The sequence below is a fragment of the Chamaea fasciata genome, unplaced genomic scaffold, assembly GCF_029207755.1.
Source record: "Chamaea fasciata isolate MVZ Bird 193981 ecotype frontalis unplaced genomic scaffold, bChaFas1.0.hap1 SCAF_3, whole genome shotgun sequence".
In the NCBI taxonomy this organism is placed as follows: domain Eukaryota; kingdom Metazoa; phylum Chordata; class Aves; order Passeriformes; family Sylviidae; genus Chamaea; species Chamaea fasciata.
This window is the reverse complement of record NW_027094088.1, coordinates 11877693-11885320: the sequence shown is the minus strand read 5'-3', so window position 1 is coordinate 11885320 and position 7628 is coordinate 11877693. Positions and strand designations below refer to the sequence as shown.

Here is a 7628-nt window from a genome sequence, read left to right as displayed (position 1 = left end):
GAAGCTCCCTGCCTGGAACAGGGCCTTAGACACAAACACTGGCCCTTTGTTGTAGGAAACTCAATTCATGCCCCCAGGTTCCTCATGTCCGTTTGTAGGAGATGTCTGGCAGTACATAGGCAGCCTCAGGTTTAGGTTTGGTAATTGGATCTGAGGCAACTCCTGTTCTGGTCATAATTTTCGGAGGCTGCAGTCTCTTCTGAATGTAAGAACCCTGCCATGAACAGTGTTGGTAATAAGAAATCCTAATTAAAAATTGATTAAAATTTCTATCTACAAATTCCCATGAATCAGCCTACAAAGTTGCAAAAACCACTCATCTTACAAAAACTGGGTTCCAAAACATCAAAATACATGGATTTAATATAGCAGAAAACCAGGTTTCAAAGTATTAGCAATGCATATTTCAAAGCCTCTGTTTCAAATAGCAGAATAATGAGTTCTGAATAAATGCACTATATAATTTTACATGTTACGTATAATATAATATAATATAATATAATATAATATAATATAATATAATATAATATAATATAATATAATATAATATAATATAATATAATATAATATAATATAATATAATATAATGTAATGTAATATAATGTTATGTAACGTAATGTAAGGTAATGTAACATGATATAACGTAATATAATATAACATAACATACTATAACATACTATAACGTACTAAAATATAATATAATAGATATGAATAGAAAAGATAAATGGTAATGATAAATATAAATATCTAAAAAATATAAAAATTATTGAAATATAGCCTAAACTAAATGCTATTTTGGTTTCAATTTGTGTGATGGCAGAATTCTTGCAGTTGTGGTTGCGGGTCTTTTGGGCCATTTATTTGAGAGGATGTTTGAAATGGCATTTTTGGCCACGTTCTTTTTTGCCTTCGCTCTGTGCTGCTGCCCGGGGCACGTGGCAGGCCCGGGCCGAGCTGTGCGGTAGGGCTGCCACCGTGTGGACAGAGCGGTACTGCAGCTCTCCCCTGTGCCTGTCCCCGACGCGCATGGCAGACCCTTGGCTGTGAGCTCGGGGGCAGTGCTGCCACCCGACCGTCCAAAGATCAGGGCCAAAAAGGCGGGAAAAATGCAAGGAGCCCGGGTGCGTGGCAGCTGACTGCCTGCGCGCGTGACCCGGACCACGGAGCCGCCCTGGAGCGAATTTCCGCGGCGTATGCAGATGCGCAGACACGGGATGGGGGCTCAGCGCCGCCGCGGGCGGCTTCAGGCAGTCGATTTAGTCAGGCACCTGTGCGAGCAGGCGTGGGGACCTTCTAGGTGCCACAAAAAAGATGGCGGCTCGGCGCGATGCGCGTGACCTTCCAAAGACGGCGGCCAAAAGGGCGGAAAAAATGCAAGGCGCCCGGGGCTGTCTACCTGGCGGCCTGTGCGCGGCCCTGACCATGGTGCTGCCCGGGCACAATTTTTCGCGTCGTATCCAAGTGTGCGGGCACGGGCTAGGGGCTGAGCGGCGCCGCGGGCGGGTTCAGGTTTTTTTTTGTCAGTCAGGCGCCCGTGCGGACAGCCGGTGCGGCGGGCCTTTATGGTGCCCATACAAAAGATGGCGGGTCGACAGGAACTAGCTTCACCACAACCAACATGGCGGCGAGGAAGGGCGGAAGTCACATCCTGCCCCTTCTAAGGTGGCGACTCGGCGTTACTCGCCAGACCTTCCAAAGCTGGCGGCAAAAAGAGCGGGAAAAAGGCAAGGACCCCGGAGGCGTCTACCCGGCTGCCTGTGCCCTGCCCTGACCACGGCGCTGCCTGGCTGCGATTTTCCGCAGTGTTTCCAGGTGCACGGCCACGGGCTGTGGGCTCGGCGGCGCTGCGGGCGGGCGGGAGCTGGGCCTGCGCCGATAGGCAGCGGCGGCGACCCCTCTCTCTGCCGAGGTCCTGCCGCGGTCGGCGGCCCGGGGACGGCCTCCGTCCTGCGTCGGGCGCCCGGCCTGCTCCCTCCCCGGCCCGCCGCTTCCCCTCCGCTCCCACACACCAGCCCCGCCTCCCTCTGGCCCGGAGGGATGGAGGAAAACACTAAAGCATTAGGACAGAACAGTCGGCGGAGCTGCCCCGAGCCGTCCCCCTTCCGCAGTCGGCAGCACCCAGCCAGGAGGAGCCGGCGTCTCTCTACCGGCAAGCTGAGCGGTGCGGAGGTAGCAAAGGGGTTGGCGGGGGAACGCCCGGTTTTTCGGCTGGCGGGCGGGCGGGACACGCTAGCCTGTGCCTGGAGCTGGAGCAGTCGCTATCGCTGCTGGAGCCGGGCGGCGGCCGGCCCAACCAGCAGCAGCAGCAGTGAGAGCGACGGGCGGACGCCGCCCCCGTGCACGTGGTGTTTGTGTGCGCCGGCTGCAGGCGGCCCGGGAGCGGCACCTGGAGCTGGGGGTTCAATGGCAAGGAGAGCGGCTGCATCCTGCTGCGTGGTGAGCGCCGGCCCTGCCACCCCCCTTCCCCCCGCGGTCCCTCCCGCTACAGGTTGGCCTCCTGCATCACCGCAGGCCCGGAGCGGAAGGTCTCCAAGCTCCCCGGAGAGTGCGGGTGGGGAGTGCTGGTCCTGGCTGGACACAGCTCCGGGGAGTCGGGGCTTCCTGGGGCAGGCGCCGAGGAGAAGCCCGGTAAAGGGTCCAGAGTGCCCGTGTGCCCCCGAGCACACCCGGAACGTTTATTTGGGGTGGTGTGTGCAAGCCGCTTACGGCGTAAGGGAGAGGGATTTCCCACAAGGACACGTAGTGAGATGGACAAGGGGAACGGCCTCAGGATGAAGGGAGGCAGGTTTAGATTAAATATCAAAAAGAAATTGTTCCCTGTGAGAGTGATGGAGCTCTGGCTCAGGTTACCCAGAGAAGCTGTGGCTACCTCTGGATCCCTGGCAGTGTCCAGGGCCAGGTTGGACGCTGGGGCGTGGAGCAGCCTGGGCTAGTGGAAGATGTCCCTGCTCTGGGCCGGCCGGGGCGGGGGGGTGGGTGGAATGGGATAAGCTTTGAGGTTCCTTCTACAATTTAGTGATTCTGACGGTCTTGCTGAGGTCAGTCAGTCTGAGGAGCTGTTGCAAATTCAGGCTGCAAGTTGAGTGCTCATAATTTACACTGTGTAATACAAGAATGAATGCTTAAAACAAATTCTAATGCATTATTTGTTTTTTTAGGAAAGGCATGGGGAGAAGTGCTTCTTTTTATTTTCTTCTGAATAAATGTTATTCCTTACTTACAGCATGGTAGAAACCCTATTCTGCTCTGGTGCTGAAGGACACTTGGCAGCATCTCCAGGTGCACCTCCAGGCATCTTGACTCCAAGAGAGATTTGTTCTGTTTCCGTATTGACTCTGTTGAAAGGCAAACGCAGAATGTTGATGGGTCAACCTGCCAGCTCCACTTCACTCACCGGGCATCACCCAGAGGGTGCTCCTGTTATATCTCTGGCAAGGCTGGAGGTTTCTTTTTCTGCTGCTCTGTCCCAGAGGGGTTTTCTGTATTGCTGCTGTTGGCATCGTAGTTCTCAATTGTGAGGAACATCACCTGTGTAAGGCAAATCCTAGGAAAAAAACCCAAACAAAACAACCGGATCTGCCTTTTGTATGAGAAATTGCATTCCAGCCAAGAAAATATCACGGGGCCCAGGGCACAGGAGGGTTCCTTCCCCTTTGATGGGAAGAGTGCACAAACCAAGCACCAAACGGGCCTGGCTGGAGCCTGTTAGGGGTCAGCACTAGCAGTGGGAAGGGTGGCCAGAGGGGCTCAGGCTGGGTCTGACCTGCAGTGGCCACATGTGCTCTGTCCTTGCTAAGGCGGGCAAAGGCAAGTCTGACAACTGAGTTATGTGCTTGAGACTCTCAGTCAGCTGTCTGAGAATCTGTCTAGAAAATGGAAGTGTGCTTGGGTTTAGTTTGGTGTATAGCACTTAAAAGTGGTCCAAAATATTCTTCAATAACTGTATCCTGAAGAAGGGCTCCATGCCAGAATTTTGTGTGAGCATTGTTCTAATAGACGGTGGTTGTTCATCTGGACTGGTTTTACTATCTCTGTTTTTTTCTGAAGTTCCCATTTATTTTGCTATATTGCTGTGGATGTTCACCCTCGTACTCTGGACAGAGATTTGGGGATTTTTTTCTTCATTTCACAGCTATAATACTCTTTTTTTTTTTTTTTTTTTTTTTTTTTTTTTTTTTTTTTTTTTTTTTTTTTTTTCCCCATGGCAGTAAAATTCTCTAAAGCACTAAGCTGGCTGCAGAATGGCATTTTCTCGGAGAGAGTAATGCTGCTTCTCCCAGCCAGCACTGCACTGTTCTTGGTGTCTTGATGCAATTTTTCAGTATATCCCTTAGCCCCAGAATCCATGGCTGTCTCTCAGGGTTCTGAAGGAGTGCTGTATTTGGATTTTTGGCTTCAGAGTGGGAAGTGCAGGATTTCAACAGTGGCATCTCGGCTCTATTCTAGGAACCCTAGAAAAGCAAGCTCTTATTCATGAGGAACCGCTAACTCTTGAAAGTCGAGCTGTCTTGCAAGAGGTGCTGCAAAGGGTGAGATTTAACTTAATATTATTCTTTGTTGAAATCACCTCTGTGAAACTTTAGTAGGCTTCAACAGTTTTTGCAGAACAACTGATTTCACCCAGAGCAATTCAGTGCATTGTAACATGCACTGGACCACTTCATGTAATCGGTATCTTGTGTTATGCAAGATCTTCAGCAACTTTTCTTTCAATTTGCATGGTAATTAGTATTTTGTGTTTATCAAGCACAGCATTAGGTTTATTTATGTCTCAGTAATTTGATATGTTATTCCTAGTTAGTTCTGATTCATTTCACCAGATCTTGACTTAACTTTGAGTCACATTTCTTTTGCCTTTTGTGCTAATGGACTTAATGCTTTTCCTGTAACTTTGTATTGAAATATTAATCATAAACTAATCATGATAAATCAAGTTGATTTTTCGCTCTACTAAAATCTTGTGACTACCTTGCAGGTAGGAAGAGTTGGGAGCAAACAGTGTAAGGAAGTTGACTGTGGAAGCTGCAGGTTGTCCAGCAAAAGCTGTGACTGTGTGGCTGTGACACTTAGCAAGGCTAGAAAGAGTTCCTGCGTGGACAGTGAATGTTAGAGTCGGCTGAGCTTTCAAGGTATGAACGTAGCAAGGAAAGGATCAAATGAAAAGCATTGGTGACATGAGATTGTATTTGAGCCCTTTTTGATGTCCACACATGCTCTTTGCGTTGTCAAATTCTGTGTGTAACCAAGTACAGTATTTTCCCTGGTTATTTTGCAGGTAGATACGATACTCCAAGCTCTGGAGACAAGACTGACGACTGTTGAGTCATGGGTGGCTGCTCTGCACGGGCAGGTCTGAGAGGAAATACGTGTTGAATGGCAGGAGAACGGCGAACGTGAAACTTGGCCCCGTAACCCTCTGGCATCTGTGGGAATGTTGTGGAGGCCATGAAAGAGCTGAAAGCCATGGGTGGTCTGTGCTGTGGGGGAGCAGCGCTTACCGAGGCTGTGTCCCAGCCAAGGAGCTCCTCTTGTGTCCCTTAAGAGGGTACCCCAGGGGTTTTGTTCTTAATAAAGACTTCTGAGGAGTCGATCTGTAGACTTCTGGTTTAATGGAAGTATTTATTTAAATTTTTGTCTCTGAAAGCAAAGCGTTTATCTCCTGACTTCCCTGCTATTCAGTATCTACTGAATTGGGCATGCATTTTCCTAAGCCAATGAGAAACCTCCCTGTGATTCTGTAATTTGCAATGGAGCAGCATTAAGTCACTTTTCTTTTTCTTGTCTCCATAGCTTTAGCTTGACTTGTGCTCAAAGACAGGAATGACTCAAGAACTGTATGTGGTGACTTGTTAGTTTGGTGGGGGTTTTTTGGGCTAAAATATGATCTAAGAAAAGGCTTTTTTTGCAGCACTAGATAAATACTTTTGCATGAGGTGTTGAAGATCAGTTGTTTTACAACTTCAAAGGGAGGCAAACCAAACCAGGCTGATGGCCACACTCCTTTAAACAAGGCTTGGTATATATTTGAGCAATTATTTCAGCAGGTTTTTTTGATGTTAATGCTGCTGTTTTGGGTGAGTTTGCTTTTCTGTGCATTCAACTAATTGTCAGTGTTTCTTCTACCGATCGAGTGTTCCACCTAGTGTTTTTCAATAAAAGCAAGCAGTTGTATAAAACAAGAATAATCTCAAAAAGGTTTTTGGGGTTTTTTTTTGTTCTTGTTGTTGTTTTGTTTTTGTTTTGTTACCCAACACTATTTAGCTTTACTACTGTGAGTTTTAAAGTTTTCTCCAAAAACTCGGAATGAATTTGCCCATTCTGCCTCACTGGTAGGCACTGTATCTCTTAGAAAAGCTTCTCCCCTCCATCTTCACTGCCCTGTTTTGAAGTAGTGCTCCAATTCAGTCGGTAGTGATGGTCTCAGATCCTTTTTTGGTCAGGTAACTAAAACATTTTGTTATTGACATACCTGCAAGCCAGAGGAGCTTACATTACTCCAGTGCAATTTGTGAGGCAGTTTCTGCTCTAACAAGTTTTTGAATGCTGCTCCATAGCAATAGACCTCATTCTGGATGTTTGAAAGTGAGAGAAGAGATGGTCACATCCCAGGAGCCTGATTTTGGAATGCTTTATGGAATTGACCAAGTAGCTTTTACTTCTGGGGTTTCCATAGTCTGCCCATGGCAGGTCCAGCCTGTGCTTGAACTTGGAGCCCTCAGTCCACAGGGAAACGGACCTTTGGGGAAGTTCTTCCAGCTCTATTTAATGTTTTATGAATGATGATGATTTTCTGCAAGTAGGCAGTTCATTCTGACCCATTTTCTTCTCTCTCCTTGCAGACTGTGCCTGCTGAAAGGCTGAGGTGGGAGCAGGATCTGCAAAATCTCTGACTTTCTGTGTCTTCCTGAGGCTGAAGCCATGTTTGTTGTCAACGATGACATAGTGGAAGATGCTAAAGATTGAACTTTGGTTTTTTCCCCCTGAATCCCAAGACACTGTCTGCAGCTGTGGCCTGTATATGTCTTAAAAGAGTTTCTGGGCTTAGAAAGGTTTTTACATTCTTCAATATTTATCTGTAACTCAGTTGAAAAAGAATCATGCTGTATCAATGTGGTGTTAATTACTCTGAGTTGGTTAATTAAAGCAAATCACTGATAAGGGGTTTGAGCAAGCCTTGGATGGCCCTTGGAGCTGGCAGCTCTTATTTAATTTCTCTTCATTCCTTTAACGTCTTTCAATTACTTCTTAAGCAATTACTGCAATTAGGATATACAATAAAGACAACAGCATTTCTGCCCTGCTGGATTGGGAAATCCAAGCCCAGTTCCTTGGAGAGATTGAGGGGATGGGGAGCTGAGCCTCAGGCTGGGTTTTGACAGTGGGGATTTGGTGAGGAAGAAAAGAGAGATTTCTCCAGAAAGTGGTTAATGCCAGTTCTGCTGGTTTTGGGTGCTCCTACCCCAAAAAGCCCATCCTGTTTAAACAGGACTTGGAGAAGCAGCAGGATGTGCCGGGGGACCTGTGCTGGGACCCCCAAACCCTGGTCAGGGATGCTGGGAAATGTCAGCTTCAGAGGAACACTACAGAGGGGCTGTGCTGGGGACCCCTCAACTTGCAGTCAGAGATAC

General features: G+C 47.9%; 1 long non-coding RNA gene across 8 annotated transcripts; it reads left to right on the top strand.

Annotated features, from left to right (window-relative positions):
- Positions 1–1619: 1619 nt before the first annotated feature.
- On the top strand, positions 1620–7331 carry LOC136286447 (uncharacterized). 8 transcript variants are annotated; one of them, XR_010719912.1, is made up of 5 exons: positions 1897–2169; positions 4447–4529; positions 4976–5129; positions 5276–5545; positions 6840–7331. It is a non-coding gene; the product is annotated as an uncharacterized lncRNA (long non-coding RNA). The 8 variants fall into 8 exon arrangements; XR_010719915.1 differs by lacking the exon at positions 6840–7331 and adding an exon at positions 3224–3279 and having other exon boundaries at positions 1897–2161; positions 5276–6830; XR_010719911.1 differs by lacking the exon at positions 6840–7331 and adding an exon at positions 3224–3279 and having other exon boundaries at positions 5276–6830.
- The last annotated feature ends 297 nt before the right edge of the window (positions 7332–7628 follow it).